Source organism: Labeo rohita, unplaced genomic scaffold, assembly GCF_022985175.1.
Source record: "Labeo rohita strain BAU-BD-2019 unplaced genomic scaffold, IGBB_LRoh.1.0 scaffold_402, whole genome shotgun sequence".
NCBI classification, from domain to species: domain Eukaryota; kingdom Metazoa; phylum Chordata; class Actinopteri; order Cypriniformes; family Cyprinidae; genus Labeo; species Labeo rohita.
In genome coordinates, this window is record NW_026129320.1 from 6615 (window position 1) to 30716 (window position 24102).

The window sequence follows — 24102 nt, forward strand, 5'->3', positions numbered from 1 at the left end:
AAGACACGATCAGTTAATGGATTTGCAAGAACTGTGGGATGGATAAAAATGTTTTATCCGTCTCTGATAATCCCAGCTTACTATGGTCACGGAGGTTTGTTTACATATACGAGAATATACACGATATTGTTCCCTCAACATAGGATCTCGAGACCACGACTTCATATTGCGTGGCCAAGACAAAACGAAGTCCCCTCCTGGTCACTGTACATATGAGAACTCATGAATTGCTGTACAATTCAGATAACAAAATAGCTGCCTGTTATCATTACATTTGTATTATCTTGTTATGCTTCATCATGCTAGCTTGTGCTTAAGCAATGAAAACTGTGCATTGTATTTAGAGAAAATGTGTTTTCTTATATTGTATTTTTTCCACAGGATCCTCTGTTCCCAGACTCAACCATTCATCTGAAGGACTGTGAAAATGTGACAGAACCACCAGTGACAGTTTCCACAAAATAAAGAGAAAGGACATGGCAGAGAATGATAGTTCACTGAAGGGGTATTGATATTTCACTGAAATTAGCCTGCTGTACTCAGTGTTTCACACGTACATACAGTTGTGGTCAAAAGTTTACATCACATTGCAGAATATGCATAATGTTATTAAACAAAATAATATGTTTTTTTAATTAATTTATTATTATTTAGGACTGGCCTGATGAAGCAATTTCATTTAACAGATGTTTATGTTTAGTCTGCAAATCAGAATTATAGCTAATTAAAAAAAGGAGTAGTGGTTCATGTTTTTTTTTTGTGATAGTGTTTCATGAGTCCTTTGTTTGTCCTGAGCAGTTCAACTGCCTGCTGTTCTTCAGAAGAATCCTCAAAGTTCTGCACAATCTCAGGTTTTCCAGCATCTTTTGCAGATTTGAACCCTTTCCAGCAGTGACTGTATGATTTCAGATCCATCTTCACACTGAGGACAATTGAGGGACTACATAACTACATAACTATTACAAAAGGTAAACACATTTACTGATGCTCAAGAAAGCAACACAATGCATTAAGAGACACAGGGTGTAAGCTATTTGAATTGGATGATCAGGGTAAACTTATTTTGTCTGAAAAGCATACAAAAGCAAAAGTATTTTATGTAGCTTCTGAAGGGCAGTGCTAAAAGAACAAATATGATTTACTTATACTCAGCTCTTAATGTATTGTTTAATTCTGGAGCATCACTGAATGTTTTCACCTTTTATAAGTGAAAAGTTGGATCTCAAAATCATAAATCATTGTTGGACAGGGGCCAAATATGCAGAAGCTGCTGGAAATCAGGATGTATCTGGATTTTTCTGAAGAACAGAAGGCAGTTTAACTGCTCTGGGCTGCATTTCCCAAAACACTGTAAGCGTAAGTAGATTGTAGAACCTGCAACCCAGGAAAATCAGGATTTATGAAAAACTATCACAACACATAAAACAGCTGTGGGTCATCCAGGTAATGACACAGTATTAAGAATCAAGTGTATGCAAACTTTTGAAGATTTTTATAAATTACACATTTTCATATTTATAAATTCAGTTTAATTTTTACAAATTCAGTATATGTAAATATCTGTTATGTAAAATTGCTTATTCAGGACAATACTAAATAAAAATAGCATGCAATGTTTATGATCCCTCTTATTTTGTTAAACTGATTGCATATTCTACTAGGGGTATGTACATTTATGAGCATAACAGTAGCTTCTGAAGGGCAGATTTAAATGAAAAATATATGGCATGGTCCTGATGGTGCCATTAGTTGTAGAATATGTGTGCGTGACTGTCTGAGATGGAGCGATAATCACTGCCCTGACTTTGCAGTGTCCATTGTATTCATTATTGTGTTTGTTTTTGATTACATTTTTATTGTCTTTTTAAAAATACTTAAAAATAAAAAACAGTTAAATGTTGCAGTCCTTGAATAATATTTGCAATCCTGTTTAAATGTTTGCAGTCGTGCATTTGCTGAAAAAAATACAATTTTAGTTTTGTTTATACTTTGATGTGTTTGTGGCTTTCTTTACCGTTTTTATAAGTGTATATGACACATTTCTATGTAAAATGCCAGTAGCATTTAAAATATATCAAGTGCACGGTAATTTACAGACGTTAACTGAGATCAGTGGCGGTTCTACACTGAATTGCTCCCCGGGCGAGACTCCCTCCCGGCGCCACTGACATAGTTTAGCCCACCTCCTTGTCCGCTTCATTTGGGAGAGCTGAACTGTACTCTGCTTCCCTCCCCTCATCCCCTCTCCTCTCGCTCAGCTTCTGTGCGGCTCCTTCAGCAGCAGGGGCGGCACAGGTATCATAGACAATAGAAAACCGCTTAGCGGCACAGATGATTTTTTTTTTTTCCTCCAAGTTCGTGTGCCGCCCCCCACGTGTCATGAAAAAATGCCGCCCCCGGGCGGCTGCCCCGTTCGCCCATGCCTAAAACCGCCACTGACTGAGATATATGATCGGCTGTTTACGGAGATTTAATTGCTTGTACCCTGGATTTTGCGGGGATTTTACTTCTCGTGCAGAGGATATCGCGTTAGTGAGTGGACTGGAAAATTGCCGCACACGCAAAAGTCCGTTTCTGTCCGTGTCAAGGAATTAGAAACGCCAGAGCACAAACACGGAAACTGCCGTAAACATGCCGTTTACGGGTTTGTGCGCTGACGTGAACAGTCCGGAAACGCGCGTTTTCATGCAGTGTGGGTTACTGTTCAAGAATAAAGCAGAAAGTTAAGATCAAAGTCCCTTTTGTGTCCTCAGTGTATTGTGTGCAAAAGCTTAAACTTTCATGTTCATATTCATGTCATTTCACAATTATGCCAGCATTAATAACACACTGTTTTTCAGGATTTGAAAGAACCAAGTCACCACTTTAGTTGAGGGGCCACACACATGATGAACTCATGAGAAGTTAATGCTTAGTTAATGATGACTACTGTATTTGGATGTCAACGGAATATACAAGCTATGCGCTGTGATTGACCAATGTTGGGGTCTGACCATTTACTGCAGGCTACTATGAAGACATGTACGTGCTTGACAATTCATAATTAATATAAAACATTAGTTACATACTGTTTAATTGACATATACTGTTCTAGCCTGTATGCATGCATGAGGTAAGTAATCTTACATGTATGAAATAATCCTATTTTATGCATGAATTTTTGATGACAGTGAATAGTGAAGACCTTTTTTTTTGCGAACAAAAGAAAACATCATGATCACGTGTGATAAACCATAAATCATGGTGATGTACCCACCTTAGTTAATGTCGTAATTAAAGTGTTGATCATTCATGAAGTCATGATAGAAAGACTTTGAACTCATGTTAGTTCCTGATAATTCATGAGACATTAATGCATGAAGTAACACATAATTCATGCATGAATTAATCATGGAGTAACGCAAAATTGTAATGCGTTACTTTTAAATGCAACTTTCCCCAACTCTGCTCCACACAGAGTTCAATAAAAGTCACCATAAGTTGTGTTCAGTGATTTGTTTTTTTTTTTAAACAGTCAACATCTATCACAAAAACCAAGGTGACAAAATTAGTAAACATAATGCTATAATGTCATACCTTTTGGTAGATGTTTTTTTCTTACTGAAGTTCGGTCGCAGACTACGTCTCGAATGGTCACTCTTCACAGACACAGAGCTGGACACATGTGAGCCTGATCTTACACTAATGACACAAAGAACAGAGAGAAACAAAAGAAACAATATTACACAATGTACTTCAGTCTAATTTATGAAGTTTTATTGTTGTTAAAGGTAGTTAATATACAGATATAGCCATGCATTTGTTCTTCCATGCCTATAAATGTTTGGTTGCATGATCTACTCCGTTTTCCATGGTGAATTTATTCCTCGTAATGGCTGCCTGTATAATTGTATTATTGGAAAGAAGCTCCAGACAGAGTTCAATAAAAGTCACAATAAGTTGCGTTCAGTGATTATTTTTTTAAAAACAGTCAACATCTATCAGAAAAACCACAGTGACGAAATATATTAGTAAACATAACGCTATAATGTAATACCTTTTGGTAGATGACGTTTTTTTCTCACTGAAGTTCGGTGGATCATCATCTTTTGACCGGTCACTCTTCACAGACACAGAGCTGGACACATGTGAGTCTGATCTTACACTAATGACAAAGAACAGAGACAAACACTGGTTTTTCGTCCTGCACAATTTCTACTTCACTAAAAAACACAATTGGTTCAAAAACTGTGTTATAATACAACCATATTAAAACTGTTGACAAACTCTGTTGATGCCATGGACAGAAGATAAATTACTTAAACAAAAATAACTTGTATCCATGAATCTTGTATCTATAGCAATGAATATAATGAACAATGAACTGTGTACAGTGTATGAGTTTGGGAAAGAGTCAAAAATCTTTTAAATTTCCTTAATAAGTTTACACTTTAAGAGTTTGATGTATATTTTCATTTTTATTAATTTAAATTATATCTAGTTTGCCCATTATTGACATTTAATACACACTAAATATGCAACACCAAACATGTAATGCAATCAAATTTATATGGTACATTATGGATGATCTGTTGATGTCATTTCTACAGGTTCTGATATGTTAACAGTACAGATAATTCTAGCAACATACAAACATGGTGCTCTTTTTTTTTTTCAAAAAGTGTTTAAAATAATGATCTAAAAACAGACTCAGTGTTACCTCTGTTTCTGTGAGAGACTCATCTCAGACTGAGAGTCCTTTCCTTGATCTTCTGACAAACTGCAGATAAACTCCAGTGATCAGCATTGGGTTGAGAAAACAATCTGCTGTTCAGTTTGACCTGAAGATGATGATCGATAATGAGATGAATAAATATGTTGCATTAGCAGCAACAGCAACAAAAACACTATATAAAATAAAGTGAGTTACAAACAAACAAACTGCCATGTAGAATAATCAAATGGTCCTATTGACTGCGGTCACACCAGCCGTGTCTTGAAAATACATGGTTACGCCAGCCGCACTAATCGTGTACTTACGGTATGGGTGCTGGAAGCGGTCAAAATGGATGTAAAGACGCTGTCAGAACGGTATTTTCTTTATGCTTTAGCTGATATTTTCAATAGATTGCGGTTCACGAATATTACTGCACAAAAATGTAATTTAACTCTTAAAAGACCATAAAGTGACATCAAAGTAGTTACTTATTGCTATTTTCCATCAGAATGTAAAAAAATAGTAGTACAATTACATTTTTTGAACACTAATTTTAATTTTGATTGTTTTAGCATCGTCACTCCAGTCAAATGATCATTCAGAAATAATTCTAATATTTAAATTTGCTGCTCAGAAAACATTTATTAATATTATTATGTTGAAAACAGCTGAGTAGAATTTTTCAGGTTTCTTTGATGAATAGAAGTTCAGAAGAACAGCATTTATCTAAAATAGAAATCTTTTGTAACATTATAAATGTCTTTATCATCACTTTTGATAAATTTAAAGGATCCTTGTTAAATAAAAGTATTAATTTCCATAATGTCTTTCCAAAAAAAAAAAAAAAATAAATAAATATTTTTTTTTTTCAATAAATGCTGATCTTTGGATTTCTATTCATCAAAGAATCCTGAAAAAAATGTACTCAACTGTTTTAAATAAAAATAACAACAACAACAACAATAATAATTATAATACATTGTTTCTTGAGCAGCAATTCAGCTTATTAGAATGATTTCTGAAGGATCATGTGACACTGAAGACTGGAGTAATGATGCTGAAAATTCAGCTTTGATCAAAGTCATAAATTACATTTCAAAATATATTCAAATAGAAAACAGTTATTTTAAATAGTAAAAATATTTCACAATTCACAATTTTAGCTGTATGTTGGACTCTTAAAAATCTTTTCTTTATAGGTTTGCTCATTCCTTCACTTGATCCCTGTTCACAGTCACTCTGACTATTACTGTATTAATTTTCAAGTCATTTTACTGTAAAGTTTGGAGAAAATTAAAGACAAATTTACACCAACCGTAAGTGCATCCTTGCACGTAAATCATGTCCATTTTCAAATACTCATAAATTATTTTCCTTTATGGATTTGCTCATTCTTTCAATTGATTCCTGTTCACAGTCACCCTGACTATTACTGTATTCATTTTCAAGTCATTTTACTGTACAGTTTTGGAAACAATTAAAGGCAAATTCACCCAAGCATAATTTTTTTTAATCATGTCCCATTTTCAAATACTCATAAAATTCTTCCAAGCATGTGTGCTTCCTAGCACTACATGTCTCAATTTCACTATATATATATATATATTCACAGTCATTGTGGCTATTACTGTATTAATTGTCAAGTCATTAACTGTGCAGTTCTGGAAAAAAGTAAAGGGAATATCAACCCAAATATATATTCTTGCATATTTTTTTTGTATTTATTCACAAAAAAATAAAATAATAATAATAATAATAATAATAATAATAATAATAATAATAATAATAATAATAATATGCATAATTGAAATTATTCATGAAAAGTGACAGTTTACATAATCTTGCACTGTTATAGAAATGTTGCACTGTTTTCACATTGTAAGAACATAAATACATAGGGACCTGGATTTTCACTTTTTCATATATATATATATATATATATATATATATTTTTTTTTTTTTTTTTTAACAAATAAAACTTAAATAAACTGAAAAATAAATATATATTAAATAAATATATATTTTTATGAGCATTTGAATATGGGACATGATGCAAAAGAACTAGAATACAGACATGATTGGAATGAATTTTCCTATAATTTTTTTCCAAAACTATACAGTAAAATGACTTGAAAATTAATACAGTAATAGAGTGGAATCAATTGAAAGAATAAGCAAACTTATAAAGGAAAGATTTTATGAACATTTGAATATGGGACAAGATGCAGAAGTGCTACAACGCTCTTAGATGCTTGGGGTGATTTTTGCCTTTAATTTTCTCCAAAAATATACAGTAAAATGACTTAAATTTATACAGTAATAGTTAGGTTAGGGTGACCGTGAACAGTAAACAAGTGAAATAATTAGCAAACCTATAAAGGAAAGATTTTTGTGAATGTTTGAAAATGGGACATGATGTAAGAGTGCTAGAATGCAGACATGCTTGGGGTGAATTTGCCTTTCATTTTTCCCAAGACTATGCAGTAAAATGACTAGATTAATACAGTAATGGTCAGAGTGACTGTGAACAGGAATCAAAGGTCTTTTCAAAGGCGTCCTCAATATTCTTGTGGTTTTTCTTTCGAAGGCAGTCATTAATGGCATCAAGCAGTTAAAATTAAAGCCAACTATGTAGTGGGAATCAATTTGTGTCCATTTGAAGCTGGATTTTTCGTACTTCTTTGTACCAGCGAATGAAGCAGTAATCAGTGTTTGGTTACATTTTCCACCGCTTTTTGATGCGGCTGAAGAGTGGGCCTCAAAGGTGGCTGCAACTGCTGGATGATGTATTTGGATATGGCTGCAGAGATTAGTTGTCTGTGCGTCTTTCACCTGTACTTTTTTCTTGCAAAGCCTGCAGATAGCCTCCGTTGGATCTTCTAGCTCGCCATTTGCACCTGGTTTGAAACCAAAATACTGCCAAAAGATGGATGAACATTGTTTCTTAGATATTAGGCCATCCTCCTCCATTTTTATCGCGAAGAATCTGACGTCGGACATGAACGTAAATGTAGGCGTGGCAGGGCGGCGGAGAAGATATTATCGAATATCACAATATTTTTAAAGGCGATAATCAAAAAATTATTTTTGCCATATCACCCAGCCCTAGAATCAAGTGAAATAATTAGCAAACCTATAAAGGTAAGATTTTTCATAAGTATTTGAAAATGAGACAATGCAAAAGTGCTAGAATGTAGACATGCTTGGGGTGAATTTGCCTTTCATTTTTTCCTAAATTATACAGTAAAACGACTTGAAAATAAATACAGTAATAGTCAGAGGGACTGTGAACAGGAATCAATCGAAAGAATGAGCAAACCTATAAAGGATAGATTTTTATGAGCATTTGAAAATGGGACATGATTTAAAAACTGCAAGGATGCACTTTTACGTTTGGGGTGAATTTGCCTTTAAGAGCCCAACATACAGCAAAAGCAGTAATATTGTGAAATATTTTTACTATTTAAAATAACTGTTTTCTATTTGAATATATTTTAAAATTGTGACTTTGATCAAATCTAAATTTTAAGCATCATTACTCCAGTCTTCAGTTTCACATGCTCCTTCAGAAATCATTCTAATATGCTGCTCAAGAAACAATGTATTATAATTATTATTATTGTTGTTGTTGTTTGTCGTGAATCTGGTCCTGTTCGCCAGTCCGCTCGCCACCAGAGGTCGCCTTGCCATTTCACATTACAATGACTGTTGCACAACAACCCGGACTACATTCCCCATCAGCCATTGCACTGATCACCTGCGTCCAATCAGAGACTCTATTTAAGTCCTGGACTTCCTCTTGGACTGTGATTAGCACTGTCTTTGTGTTAGCTGTCATACGAAGCCCCTTTGTTATTCCTTAGCCTAGTTCAGTCGTGTTTCCTAGTCAGTTTATCCGAGTCTTGTTTTCCTGCCTGGTTATATCGTCTTCTCTGCCTTCAGCCTGCCCTGGACCTTTCGCCCGTCATGGATATTACCCTTTGCCTTGTCGTTCGGACTCTGCTCGCCCCTCGTATGAACTCAAGCCTGGCTATTTGGAATACCCGTTTGCCTCGCCCATTGGATAACATTCGCCCCTGATCGACCCTCGCCTGCCTCACGGTTTACTCTTGTGTCTTGCTCTTATATACCTGTTGGCCACTGTTCGACCCTGCCTGTTTTTTACTATGTCTCTGTCTCATTAAAATAAAAGCTCACACTTGGATCCACCCGCCCAACGTCTCCGTCTCCCCGTTACACTGTTATTATTATTTAAAATACATTTTTATAGGATTCTTTGATGAATAGAAATATCCAAAGATCAGCATTTATTTAAAAAAAAAAAAAAGTTTCTTTTTCTTTTTTTTTGGAAAGACATCATAGCAATTAATACTTTTATTTAACAAAACAAATATCCAAAGATCAGCATTTATTAATTTTTTTCTTTTCTTTTCTTTTTTTTTTTTTTGAAAGACTCTCCTCTTTTTTTTTGCTCTCCTTAACTTCTATTCATCAAAGAAACCTGACAAAATCTACTCCGCTGTTTTCAACATAATAATATTAATAAATGTTTTCTGAGCAGCAAATTAGAATATTAGAATTATTTCTGAATGATCATTTGACTGGACTAATGATGCTAAAACAATCAACTTTGATACAGAAATAAATTATATATATAATGTATTCAGAATCATTAAAATCAATTTTTAAAAAAATCTTAAATTGTACTACTATTTTTTACATTCTGATGGAAAATAGCAATAAGTAACTATTCTGATGTCACTTTATGGTCTTTTAAGGGTTAAATTACATTTTGTGCTATAATATTCATGAACAGCAATCTATTGAAAATATCAGCTAAAGCATAAAGAAAACGCCGTTCTGACAGCGTCTTTACATCCATTTTGACCGCTTCCAGCACCCATACCGTAAGTATATGGAGATAAAATAATGCCATAAAGATTTGCATGTGAAGAGTACGTGTTGTCCAAGTGTACATAAGACTGTAAGCGTAAATTAAATTTGCATGCGCAAGAGAAGCTTTGTAAAAGTGTAAAAGTGTAAAAAAAAAAATTTGCAGCATTTTACTGTTACTCGTAACTGTAATTCATGTATTGTGAAACTGCAGCTTCATGCTTTCGCAAAATAAATATTGTAACGTTCTCAGACAAGGACGAGGCATTTTTAATGCAAAGGGGTGTTTATTTGGGCTGCTGTCGGCCACAACCCACGCCGTACACACCGACTTATGAGAGAACCGCACTTGAACCAGCGAGGCACTCTTCTGGCTCCCCCTCTCTCCGTTCCCCTTACACACACACCAGGGGGTGGAGCCTCTTCTCATATCTACTAGAACATCCAATAACAGTTCCAAACGCAAAAAGGAATAAAGTGCAACTTTAACATTAAACACATTGTGATCCACAACACAATAACATTCTGAACACGTTACACTACCCCCCCTCTTACTGAAGTCCACGACCCCGAGGACAAAGTCTTTGAATCTGACTGGGGTTCTCCTCCTTTTTGGACGCCCCCTGAGGAGTGTGTGAGTTTGGCCTTCAGATGTTGATTCCTTTGAGCCCTGTGAACGATCGCACTGAGGGACATCTGGCAGCGGTGCCCCCTGCTGGCCGCTACTGGCCATATCAGCTGATTCGATTACCTCCTCTGGCCCCATAGGAGTCTCAGAGTTCTGTGAAGAAAGTACTGTGCTGCCCTGCGGTGATGCGGTGCCCCGGTAAGGGGCCAGCCTGTCCCTGTGCAGTACCACCTTGCGCCCCCAAGGAGGCAACTGCACACGATACACAACCTCCCCCGGCTTTTCCAGTATTGGGCATGGTCCAACCCAGTGGCTGTCCAGCTTCGGGCATCTCCCTCTCTTCCTCACTGGGCTGTAAACCCAAACTAGCTCTCCTATCCCAAAGTCGCGCCCCCGGGTATGCAGATCATAAGCCCTCTTTTGCCGCATCCCTGCAGAAACCAGCTGCTTCCGGGCATATGCATGGGCGCTATCCAAGCGGTCCTGGAGCTGTCTAGCATATTCAAGTCCAGCCGGAACAAGTGGAGCATCTGGGGGCCGACCAAAGGCCAACTCTGCAGGGGTCCTAATTTCCCTACCGAACATGAGCAGGGCCGGTGTGCATGATGTAGAGTCCTGAATAGCAGAGCGACATGCCATTAAGATTATCGGCAGATGTGTGTCCCAATCGTGTTGATGTGTAGACGTTAAGATGGACAACTGTTCAGCTAGCGTCCTGTTGAATCGCTCCACGAGTAGGGTTGGGTATCGTTTGGGGTTTTTTCGATACCGATGCCAAATCGATACTTTTAAAACGGTACCGGTGCCAAAACGGTGCCTGAACCGATACTTTTAAAAAAGCCACAAAGTGGTGGATGACACAAGAATATATTTTTATTGGACAAAAAAGTTCTTTAAATTGAACAATGTATTAAAAACAAAAAAAAAAAAAAAAAAAAAAAAAAAAAGTAGTACTATACATTATTAAGTCAATGCAAAACGCAACAACAATAAAACCTAAGCCACTAACCCAACTACAGTAATTTAACAGCTTAAAATTTCAGCAATTCTTTTGCAGAAATATGACTATATGTGATGAGATCTGGGAAAACCCGTCGGATGTCGCGGTGGGACATTTTCAGGAAATTCGTTTTTCATTAAGTTATTATTCTATAACATCTTGTCTATCATCTCTGAAAATATCTCTTCGAAATTCACTTGTTTAGTGCAGAAAAATAGACATTTATTGCAGCAAGCAGAAATGACTGTCTTTCTCTTATGTTAAGAACGTGCTCCGGAGGTGCTTTCCCTTAACACCACAAAAACAGTTAACCTATCAAAATAAACCACGTAACATATTTAGTAAAGGCCTATCAGTTCACATTCTCCACCAGTCCTGTGTAAAGTACGGCAAGCAAAGTTATTTATTTATGTATTTATTTATTTATTTATTTTAATATCGTGAGATGGCGGAGCACAACAACGCCGTCTAAAGTACTGCAGCTGCTCACTTAACCGATCTTACTCGTCTCAGTCTGCTCAGTTTTGGTGATGTCAGTGCCCTAAATGATGTTACGGGCTATTTCACATCCAGAGATGAAGGATCGGATGATGAAGTTACTAAAGAGGAGTCGTCCGGTGACAGTCTGTTTTATGCACAGTGCGCGAACAGTTGCGTTGCGCTCGCTTTTGCTACAAGGTAGGCTGCATTATTTACTAAACATAAAAAGGGTGATCAACGGAAAACAAAGTTAGTCTGTTTGTCTAATGATGCAGTAGCGCTCCTAACTTGACAGACAGCTCTCGTTAAACCCGTAAAGTGAAAGCTGTCTCACTTTAAAGCCGTTTTTCTCAAAATCCCATTCCTGAAAATCATCGCTATCAGCCAACCTAAGATAGCCATAACGTAGGTTATGTAAAAAATAAAAGTTTTGGAAAGGGGCCTGAACTCAGCTTTCATATGGTGTCAAAATACATAAATAAAAGGTTTAAAAAAAAAAAGGGTAAAATTTCACCATGTGTTGGGTTTTCCTAGATCGCATCACATATTTGCCTTCTCTGGCAAAATACGACACCTCTCCAGCTGATGTCTGCAAACTGTCAAACACTGTGCATCCCTCTGCTTTCAAGTTTATTCCACATACCATCAAATTTTTCATTAGGTTTGACGCGTTTTCCCCTTCACACGCAACTGCTGTAAAGCATTTGCTGCACGTCGCAGTGTCTGAATCATTTCTCGTGAAATATAGCAACACTTTAGAATGTTTAGTTTTTGGCATTTTAAGTTAGACGCGTTTAATGTAGCTAAGCTAACGGCAAACCACCTGCTGCAGTCAGAGCAAGTGTAACGATAGTTGCAGCATTCACGCGCTTCTCGGATGGTCTCATTTCCAGACGATTTGTGCTTTTAATTCGAAATGTGAAAATGGATAGTAACTACAAAGATGTCTTGGATTTCTATCATCAAATTTTTCCGACGTTCACGTGAGTTTTATCATTCAGTAAATAAATTTTCTGATCATTCTGACACCCCATGAATGCAGTATTTAAATTTAACTAGCGATCATGCATGTTGATGAATCAATGATTCTACATCCGTGTCATAGCACCAGAAGACAAATATTTCAATCGACAGTTCAGGCATTTAAGTGGCACCGAAATGAGGCACCGAAATTCGCGTTCTGATTCAGTCCGGTACATACCGGTCACATGGGTACCGGTGCCGTATTGGCACCGGGTTTCGGTACCCAACCCTATCCACGAGCCCGTCACTTTGAGGGTGAAGTGGGGTGGTGCGGGTCTTGTTGATCCCCAATTGACTACACATGCAAGAGAATACCTTGGATTCAAAGTTTCTGCCTTGATCACTATGGATACTCTGGGGAACCCCGAACCTACTAAACATTCCTTCCACCAAGGCATTGGCAACCGTCTCAACCTCCTGGTCAGGCAATGCAAAGGCCTCCGTTTAAATTGCCACAGCCCTCTACCTGTGCAGAAAGCGGTCTTGGGTCGAGCTTCTGGCGTCAGCGGCACTTGCCAGTACCCACTTCTCAAATCCAATGATGAAAACCAGCTAGAGCCAGCCACAAGGTCCAAACATTCATCCACACGCGGGAGAGGGTACGAATCTTTCCGTGTCACTGCGTTGAGCCTTCTGTAATCGACGCAAAAGGGCCACTCCCCCCCCTTCTTCGGGACCATAACTACTGGGGATGCCCAGTGACTCTCAGAAGGTTCTATTACACCGGCACGCTGCATTTTTGATAATGCCTGCTCCGCAACCTCCTGCCGTCCTAAGGGCATGCGTCTTGGCCGCTGACGTATAAGCGTTGCATCCCCTGTGTCGATATTGTGTTGCACCAGGGAAGTCTGACCCAGGTCTACTTCATTACAGGCAAAACAGTCCTGGAACTCCACTAACAGCTCCCACAACTGTTCTTGTTGCTGCATATCCAAGTCACCCGAGCTCCGCTGCATTATCTCCCACAGCTCCCCCATTATGTCTCCCGCACTCCCTGAAGCAGACCCAGGCCATGTGCGCATTAGCAGGGGCTCTTGCTGGGACACACTGGGTGGCATTGTGCATTTTGAGTCATTCCCATCTTCCAAGTGACATGCCCTGGACCCAACCGCCAGTCCATTTGTATGACGAGCTCCTGGTGGGCTCATCTTCACCACCTGGCCATTGCTGAAACTCAGCGTGGCCTTTGACAGGTCCAACCGACAGCCATAGTCCCTCAAAAAGTCCAACCCCAAGATACAGCTGTCCTGCACATTAGCTATCCACACTGGATGCTGCATGTTCACACCTGCCACAGACAGAGTCAACAGCCCCTTCCCCTTCATTGGTGCCAGCTCGCCGGTAACTGTGCGAAGCTGAACTGCTGTGTCCTCTATCTGCGTTCCCTCTGGCACCACCTCAGGATGAACCACAGTCACTGTAGACCCTGTGTCTACTAGGGCAGTGCATTCAACTCCCTCAATGCAAATCGGAATATGGCAAAAATCTGATATGGCCGTTCTTCCCACAACCACCACTCCATGTTCACCCGTTCCGCTGCTCATAGTGGGCTTATCTGCTTGTTTTTGCGATGAGCGGGACATGGACTCGGGGGTTTGCAGCGTCCCGCCTACTGCGCCCCCTTGCTGTTTCCCGAATTCTTAGCTAGTGCAGGGCATTCCTTAACCAAATGCCCTGGCTGACCACATCCCCAGCAAAGGCGGACCTGTGTATGCTGTGTCTGTCGCCTGGGTGAAGGCAGCGCCAGCCCCCGAATCATCTCTGTAATCTCCTCCAGCCATTCTGGCCTTGCTGAAGCTGTTTCACCCCCCCCCCCCAGCAGCCCTGACAGTGGGAAAGGGGTCCACAGCTGACCGCATTGCTGCCTCGACTGCCATTTCCCTCTCTAGAGCCAACTCCAAAGCCTCAGCTAAATCATGTGGGCGTGCTAGCTGTGTATGTATGCGCAGCTCTGCTGGGGACTGGGCTCTGATGAACTGATCACGGGCAAGTTCACTTTGCACCGATGGGGGAACATGGGCATAAGCTCGCCTTGCTAAGGATTCAATGTCGTTGGCCAGAGCACGCAGCGGCTCCCCTGGGATTCTCTGACGACTGTGTAATTCAGATCGCAGAAGCTCAGATCGAAAACACTGTCCAAAGCGACGTCTTAATGCACCAACCAATGCACCATAATCAGCCCTCTCACTAATGTCAAGCAGCAATAAACATGAAAGTGCATCATCTGTCAGGCAAAGAGCAAGCTGAAGGGCTTTCTGTTCCTCTGACCAAGCATAAGCATGAGCTAATAACTCAAATTGTGCATGAAAAGCCTCCCAGTCAGATCTGCTGGAGTATTTTGGCGTTTTTATTCCAACCGGCTTATTCAGTTCATGGGCGCCGCCATTATTGTTTACATTTGGTCGCATCGCTTCACACGAGATCGACGCTGCTACGTCACGTACGCCTGACGTCGACATCAACCGCAACCGCAACCCGCGGCCTCACGCGGCTCGTTTTTCACTGAATTTATTTTATACTGACTGGAAGTAGCCGCTGCATGCGCACCAAACATATGCACTGCCCCTGCACCAGCGTAATTGTCATCGTTCTCCATCTTAATACGAACTGGATTATCCATTCTCACCAGCGGAAGAAGTTGCTCGTCTCGTTCAATCAGCGACTGCACTTCCAGCTGTTACTCAGATTCTTTTTACTTCTGACACCAGTTGTAACGTTCTCAGACAAGGAAGAGGCGTTTTTAATGCAAAGGGGTGTTTATTTGGGCTGCTGTCGGCCACAACCCACGCCGTACACACCCCGACTTATGAGAGAACCGCACTTGAACCAGCGAGGCACTCTTCTGGCTCCCCCTCTCTCCGTTCCCCTTACACACACACCAGGGGGTGGAGCCTCTTCTCATATCTACTAGAACATCCAATAACAGTTCCAAACGCAAAAAGGAATAAAGTGCAACTTTAACATTAAACACATTGTGATCCACAACACAATAACATTCTGAACACGTTACAATAGGATCTGCATTCTTCCGACTTCCATTTCTCCGCGCTTACACTTTTGGCACGTTCTTTTCGCTAAAATACGGTCAAAAGCACTGCAAGCCTGTGAACAGTGATTTGCACACGAAAACAACAGTTTATAGATCTGCAAAACAGATTGACTGCGTAGAACCAATCTGTATGTGTAAAAAACAAACTGTTGCAAATGTCTAAATGACTTGTTGTGTAGGACACAAAGTTGCCGAAATAATCCGATATGTACAGCTCCGTCTTTCTTTTATCTGCGCTTACACTTTTGGCACAATTCTCTCACTCACTGAGTTTTGCAAGCGTGAGGGGGAGGGCGGGGCCACCACCTTTTCTAGCCAATCAAATGAGACTCTCGCGGACTCCGTTTACTCTTATCTGATTGGTTAAATAATAAAAGAAAATAAATAAAAAACACGATATAAGTTGAGTACCAGGCTGTGTTCATACTGAATTTCGAGCTGTGTACTTTTCCTCCTCAACAGGCAATATATGATAGTTTACTGTAATATTGTAATTTTGATGATACTTAATACTAAAACTACCACGGGGTATATGTTATGCATGGCTGTTTTTTAAATGTAGCCTACATAACAGACTTTGAATAAAACATTCAAGTCTCCCAGTCACTGACTTTTACTAAAATGGTGTAATTTACAATCCTCTAAAAATGGTTTAGATAAAACAAGATCAAAAAACGTGGCATATATATTTATATGCCTATATTTTCGCGCTGTCATTATCTTGCTACTTATGTTTTAATTGTAACTACATTGCTAGGCAGCGTCTTTTACTCACTGAATTAGCAGTTGAGATTCAAAAATAAAGTCAAAATTAGTAAAAGAAGGCAATTTATGGATGCTGAAGAGCATAGAAGCACTAAATGCCATTAGTCTGAGTCAGCATCTGAATTTGGTTGAATATAGTGAATATATATATTTTTTTTCTTCTTTTTTTCACTTTAACATGTTATAATTTAAGGGGATTTCACAATTTTTTTTCAAAATCTTCAAAAATTTCAAAGTATACAATTGAGTGTTAAATACAATAAACAGAGACATGGTCTGGAAAATCGTCAAATTCAGATGTAGCTTTATAGTAAAAAGGTTTTATCAAAAGTATAGCACTCTGATACTATTGTTGAGCATTGCCACATATAATTTTGTAATGTTTAACATCAGCTATATATTAGCCCAGCAAATACATTATAAAAACGTTTTATTCACGTTGTAAAAAGGTTGTAATTGTAATTGTTTTTAATTGTAATAACGTAATTTTTTCTGACGTATTTAATACGACAAATGTCGGGTTTTTTAAACGTTATAAATACGCTTTTTCACAACGTTGCAAAAACGTTTTTATAACGTTTTTAAAACGTTGGAAGGACACGTTGTAAAGACGTTTTTGCAACGTTGTGAAAAAACGTATTTATAACGTACTTACCAGGTCCAAACTGGTACTTTACATGCTGCCATCAAAATGTTTTCTTTACAGTGTTAAATCTGACTATTGATCCTAAAAGCACTTATTTACATTTCACCTTATCTTGTAGCATTGCTGACTTCATCGGTTTTATAAGGCTAGGATAACATATATAGGCCTAATACTTTATACTACACAAAAATGATCACTCGTCGTATTTATTCACAAAATATAAAAAGTAATGTGATATGGGTAGTTCACAAAAATAAATAAATAAGCCAATAAACAAGACAAATGCATGAATATACACCAATAAAGCATAATGGTTTCAAATAAAGTACAACATATGAAAATTATGCAATGACTGGCAAAGTTGAATATGACTACAAAGTCCAAGAAATTTCAATGCATATTTCAACAGAAAAAAGCAACATTTCATTTGTAAAATGTATTCAATTTCAGCTAGTTACCAATTATTTTATTGCAGTTATAATAATAATCACACTGCAATCTTATTACTCGTTTGCACTAAAACTAATGATTATATAGTTAGAGATTTATTAGCACAAATTACAGGTATATGGCATCCAATTTAGAACTTGTTCAAATAATATATAATACATACAGTTTATAATGGCTATTGTTGTTCAATTAATAATATTTTATAATACTGGAATACCTGAGATTTTGAAAAATGTATTTAGGTAGCGATTATACAGTGCTTTAATTGTAAGTTACATTATTATGCCACTAGGTGGCAGCAAGAGACCGTCTTAATGACTTAGTTAGAAAACCATTCTTTTAGTGCTGATTCATTCAGTTGCTGAATTCTGTGACCCACCAAATTATATGACTCTACTGCCGAGGGTAGTTTAGAAACATTTAAAATATTTTATGGTAACCACAAATTAATAATGGTTTTGCTACAAAAACATAGTTTTAACTATGGTTATACAAATGGTAATCAATATGGCAAAAAATGGTAGGACTATAGGGTTGGGTTTAGTAGTAGGTCAGATTAGCTCACTGCAGTGCCTAGGTTCACAAAATTAGGTGGGTCACAGAATTCAGTACAACCCCAAAAAGAAACAAGGCTGTAAAGAAGTGAATTATCTAAACAATGGGGTTTTCAACTCTGACTCGTGAGATCCAGTGTGAATTGGCTTATAGGTGCTTTGGGTAAAAAACAAACAAACAAAAAAAAAAAGTAAAATAATTTTAATGCTTAAGAGCAATTAACATTCATATCTGAAATATGGCACATTCCCTATTCTTGCAATATTCGTGTTCATGTTCCTGAGTAATGTCTGCATGCACTAAATTCTGAGGAGAACAAATAATTTTTGAAGTCAGTTTATAACAGGTTATATAATATAATATAATATAATATAATATAATATAATAATAGCTTTAGAAATTTTATTTATTTACTTATTTGACTACCTAACGAAAAACATACCAGAAATTGTAAACAAAGTGTAGAATAAAAGTAGGCTATCTATAGCAAAACACAATAAAAACAAACATCACTTACAATGGGAGTTTTGGCACGGTTGCATACTGTCATGACGTTTGTAAAAAATAAATATTTTTTTAACCAACCAATCATTTCTGTTCATCTGTTAATACCTCTCTCCCACCTTTCCATAGACTGGTTTACACACTGAGCTGTTAGCTCGTGATATATGAATATACGGTATTATTAAATGAGCAAAGACAACTGAAAGTAAGGATTCACATATTACTTTTAAGTCCTTTTGATATTGCACAGACTATCTGGTACTCAGTCACTAAATCGAGTTAATGTTAAAATATCACTTATTTTACTGATATTTTTACACAAACAGAACAGTTTTGCAATGTTCTATTTTGGGTACTTTTAGGACGTTTTTAAAACGTCTTATTCCAACGTGCATATTACGTTAATTTAACACCTGAATAAAACGTCCCCTGAAAGTTGTAGTTTGGTCTGGTTTCATTTTCGTAGTAGACGAACGTGATATTATTAAACGAGCAAATACAACTGAAAGTAAGGATTCACCTATTACTTTTAAATCATTTTAAATACCTTTTTCAAGTACTTTTAAGAACGTAGTTTTTGCAAGGTTGTATTTTGGGTACTTTCATGACATTTTTAAAACGTTTTATTCCAACGTGCATATTATGTTATTTTAACACCTAAATAAAACGTCCCCCGAAAGTTGTAGTTTGGTCTGGTTTCATTTTCGTAGTAGACGAACGTGATATTTACGTTTTTTGACTACTTAAAGAAAACGTTCCAGGTTGGTATTTTTACAACGTTTCTCAAACGTTTTATTTTGGTTACATATTTTTTTTATTAAAAAAAATTTTTTTAAAACGTTTTTAAAACGTTGTACTACAACATTACCTAATTGCAACCAAAATACAACGTTGTGAAAAGTTGTAAAAACGTTTTGTGTTTGCTGGGAGGGTATATTATATGATATGCATTTCAGTGTAAGGCCAAACCAATCCAATAATGTTAACACCAGCTAACAATTCAGGATGAACACATGAGAGTCTATCCTAATGGTACACAACTTATAAAGTATCATGTTTTAATTAAGTTGTTGTTTATTTATTTATTTTAATGTATGTGTACATTAAAAGTACCATTCCACCGGAAGCGAGCGGCAGCGACAACTAAATGAAAAGGTGTGTTCGACTTAATGCAGCGCTGCGCAGCTTGATCAAATTCTGACTTGAAGCAGTGCATGCCGGTTAGAAATTTTGTCCGACTTGAGGCAGCGCCGACGCTTCGTGACTGTCACGTGTGGCATTAAAGTACCGCGATAGCGATTCGAGAGCAGCGACTGACTCAGAGGGCGCAGTTTCTTCAGAGCGGCTGCAGGAGTCTGATGACCACATGGCTATTTCACGATTGGCCAGATTCACCGCATGACAACGATAACGTGTGTTTTGGGTTTATTCTAACGCCCTCAAGTCCGCTGACAAATCTGTTTTTTTAGAACAATAAAAGTGTTTTTACTATAGTCGCAATGTTATATTGAGTCAGATATATCATAAAACACTGATAAAAGCATATATAACCCCACTTTATTAGTATTTAAACAGTATATGTTTATGTTGATCATTATTTTTGTTCAGATGGCGCTGTATTAAGCAGTATATGAAACGTGTTTCTGTTGCTCATGAAAACGCTTTTGAAAAGTTTGTGTATTTGATAAATATTACATTTAATTCACTTCTACTGTGATAGAGCATGCAAACACCGCGAGAGCGCCACTGACAAGAGTAAAAAGTGTCCGTCTTGACGCCTCCGTTTTCAACTCCGCCCGACTGCTCTCGGCTACTCTCGTTGATCGCCGTCTGTAGCCATAGATGAAGTCGAACACTTTCATCTATGGCTAAAGACGGCGATCAACGAGAGCAGTCGCGGCGGCGGGAGGAGTTGAAAACGGAGGCGTCAAGTCGGACACTTTCTACTCTCGTTAGTGAAGCTCTCGCGGTGTTTGCATGCTCTATCACAGATGATGTGAATTAAATGCAATATCTTTAAAATACAAATACTTTTCAAAAGCGTTTTCATGAGCAACAGAAACATGTTTCATGTACTGCTTAATACAGCGCCATCTGAACAAGAATAATGACCAACATAAACATATACTATTTAAATACTAATAAAGTGGTGTTATTTATGCTTTTATCAGTGTTTTATGATATATCTGGTTCAATATAACATTGAGACTACAGTAAAAACACTTTTATTGTTCTAAAAACACAGATTTGTCAGCATTATCGGACTTGAGGATGTTAGAATAAACCCAAAACACACGTGATCGTTGTCATGCGGTGAATCTGGCCAATCCTGAAACAGCCATGTGGTCATCAGAGCAGTGGCGGTTCTACACTGAATTGCTCCCCGGGCGAGACTCCCTCCCGGCGCCACTGACATAGTTTAGCCCACCTCCTTGTCCGCTTCATTTGGGAGAGGTGAACTGTACTCTGCTCCCCTCCCCTCATCCCCTCTCCTCTCGCTCAGCTTCTGTGCGGCTCCTTCAGCAGCAGGGGCGGCACAGGTATCATAGACAATAGAAAACCGCTTAGCGGCACAAATGATTTTTTTTTTTTCCTCCAAGTTCGTGTGCCGCCCCCCACGTGTCATGAAAAAATGCCGCCCCGGGCGGCTGCCCCGTTCGCCCATGCCTAAAACCGCCACTGCATCAGAGCTCCTGCAGCCTCTCAGAAGAAACTGCGCCGGCTGACTCAGCATGCACTGCTTTAAGTCAGAATTTGATCGAGCTGCGCAGCGCTGCGTTAAGTCGAACACACCTGAAGTCGAACACACCTATTATAAATGTTTTGGCGTGTGATGTTTTATTGAACCAATCAGATAAGAGTAAACGGAGAGTCCGCGAGAGTCTCATTTGATTGGCTACATAAAGGTGGTGGCCCCGCCCTCCCCCTCACGCTTGCAAAACTCAGTGAGTGGGAGAATTGTGCCCAAAGTGTAAGCGCAGATAAAAGCAAGAAGGAGCTGTACACATCGGATTATTTCGGCAACTTTGTGTCTTACACAACAAGTCATTTAGACATTTGCAACAGTTTGTTTTTCACACATACAGATTGGTTCTACGCAGGTAATCTGTTTTGCAGATCTTTAAACTGTTGTTTTCGTGTGCAAATCACTGTTCACAGGCTTGCAGTGCTTTTGACCGTATTTTAGCGAAAAGAACGTGCCAAAAGTGTAAGCGCGGAGAAATGGAAGTCAGAAGAATGCAGTTTTGCCAAAGCATGAAGCTGCAGTTTCACAATACATGAATTACACTTACGAGTAACAGTAAAATGCTGCAAATCTTTTTTTCTTACGCTTGAAACGCGATTTACACTTTTACAAAGCTTCTCTTGCACATGCAAATTTAATTTACGCTTACAGTCTTATGTACACTTGCACAACACATACTCTTCACATGCAAATCTTTAAGGCATTATTTTATCTCCATATAAGTACGCGATTAGATGCGCAAGTGAAAAAAGTGCGGCTGGCGTGATCGTGTATTTTCAAGACGCTACTGGCTTGACCGCAGCTGTTTCGCATCACAAAAACAACAGCATAAAACAGAAGACAAAATACGGGAAAACCTGCAGAAACACATTTGTTTTCAATAACCCCCTTTTGAAAAACTTACCTACAGTCTTGTCCACTAAGAAGAGAATTTATTAGAAACGCTCATTTTTCTGTCCTTTAGGCCTGTAGCTTGTCAGCAATTTCTTCTCAAATCTCTCAATAGTACAGACGGATCGGATTAAATATGTAAAAACAATGTCCCCGAGTGTTAAAATGAGTAGGGTCTGTGCTAAAGTTGTATCTATAAAATGTTTTCTAGGACATAAATCCAGTGAGCAACGCTTTCTCTTGCTATCTGTGTGTTTACGCAGTTATTTTTGTTTTCGTCTTCTTCGTGGGTTTTACTGGAGGGTTTTGAACGAGTTGAACAGTTACTGCCACCTGCTGTTCTTATTTTCAGCTCTTTCTATACATATTAGGGTGTAGTATTAATACTTGTTCTTCAGTTTCTGCTTCTTTATGTTTATAGGCTTCATGTCCAACTGGTTTTTGATTCCATCATTACTTTGCCCAGCTGAGGGTTGACATTAATTGAACCATTGCATATAATAATCTTTCCACATTAAAGACAATAAAGAAAAAAAAAAAGAAAAGAATACTTATATAGTACCTAATGACTTATTCTGCATGGCCATATTCTACATCCCTTAACCCTAATATATACCCAAACATACTACAAACTACAAACAACTACCTTTCTACCACTATGCAGCAAACTGTGAGTTTATTGAGGGAAAATTCTTAATGTTTAATGTGTTCCCTGATCTAAGTGTTACCAAAAGGAACATTAATCACAAACCACAACTTCCTCATGTGTATATGCTTCTCCTCTGTTCATGATCAGTACACAGTAAAAATAGATGGGTTATTTTTTTTACCCAGTAGATGGGTTACACATATTGGGTCACTATGTTGGGTTATTTTCTAAAACGTTGGGATATTTTTTAAACATCGTTGGGGTTTTTTTTATTATTATTTTTAATAATAACCCAGCGCTGGGTTTAATTGGTTCCCGCGGTGACAGTTCAAATTTTAAGGGACGACAGTGACTGACAACAGAAGAAGCTGCTGCTGCATCAGTGTTCGGTAAGTAATAGGGATTTGATAACTCTTAGAATATTATACTTATAAGAAGAACGTGAAATGCACTTCAAAATTGAACTTTTGTTGTTGTTTGTTTGTTTTTTAACGAAGTTGTAGTTTCCTTTAGTCAGTAACATTACTGCGGATAATGAGCTGGATTGTAAATAAATAACTTAACTTTACGTTAGCTGTCATAGTTACGTCGTTAGCAGTAATAAAGTAATATATATATGGGAAATGGCTAATGTTAAATGTTCATTTGAACCGCACCACACGGACCATTAAACTTGTCGGTCCAGTATGTAACGTTATCTCAGCGGCAGCTCAGAGAGATGCACTCAAATTCTGTAATTCTCTGTTAGAAAAGTGTAAAAAGAATCCAATTCTCCCAAAAAAAAGACGTGATGGGAGAAACGAAGCTTTTCAAAGTTTCGAATCAATTAAACGAATTGCTTCGCAAAATGATTCACTGCTTCCAATCGTTCGTGACCCAACGGCGACGCCTGCTGGTCAAAACAGGGCAAGCGTCAGTTGTTTGGAAAGCGAGCACTAATTGTAATAACACTAAATGTGTTTTTACGGTTTATTTATATTGAATATTGTTATGCATATATTAGAATCACCTCTAATTACAGCAATTTCTCTTATAAAGCTATGACAGATTTGCATGTTTTTTTTAAATGTGTACTAAATGTGTTTATACTTATTTTTAGACTGGGTTCTTCAGTGAAGGAAAAACTA

General features: G+C 38.0%; 1 long non-coding RNA gene across 1 annotated transcript; it reads right to left on the bottom strand.

Annotated features, from left to right (window-relative positions):
* Window positions 1-941: 941 nt before the first annotated feature.
* On the bottom strand, window positions 942-22609 carry LOC127160613 (uncharacterized). Its single transcript, XR_007826801.1, has 4 exons — window positions 22340-22609; window positions 4700-4820; window positions 4037-4144; window positions 942-3681 (listed from the first exon to the last, which is right to left on the bottom strand). It is a non-coding gene; the product is annotated as an uncharacterized LOC127160613 (long non-coding RNA).
* Window positions 22610-24102: the final 1493 nt, after the last annotated feature.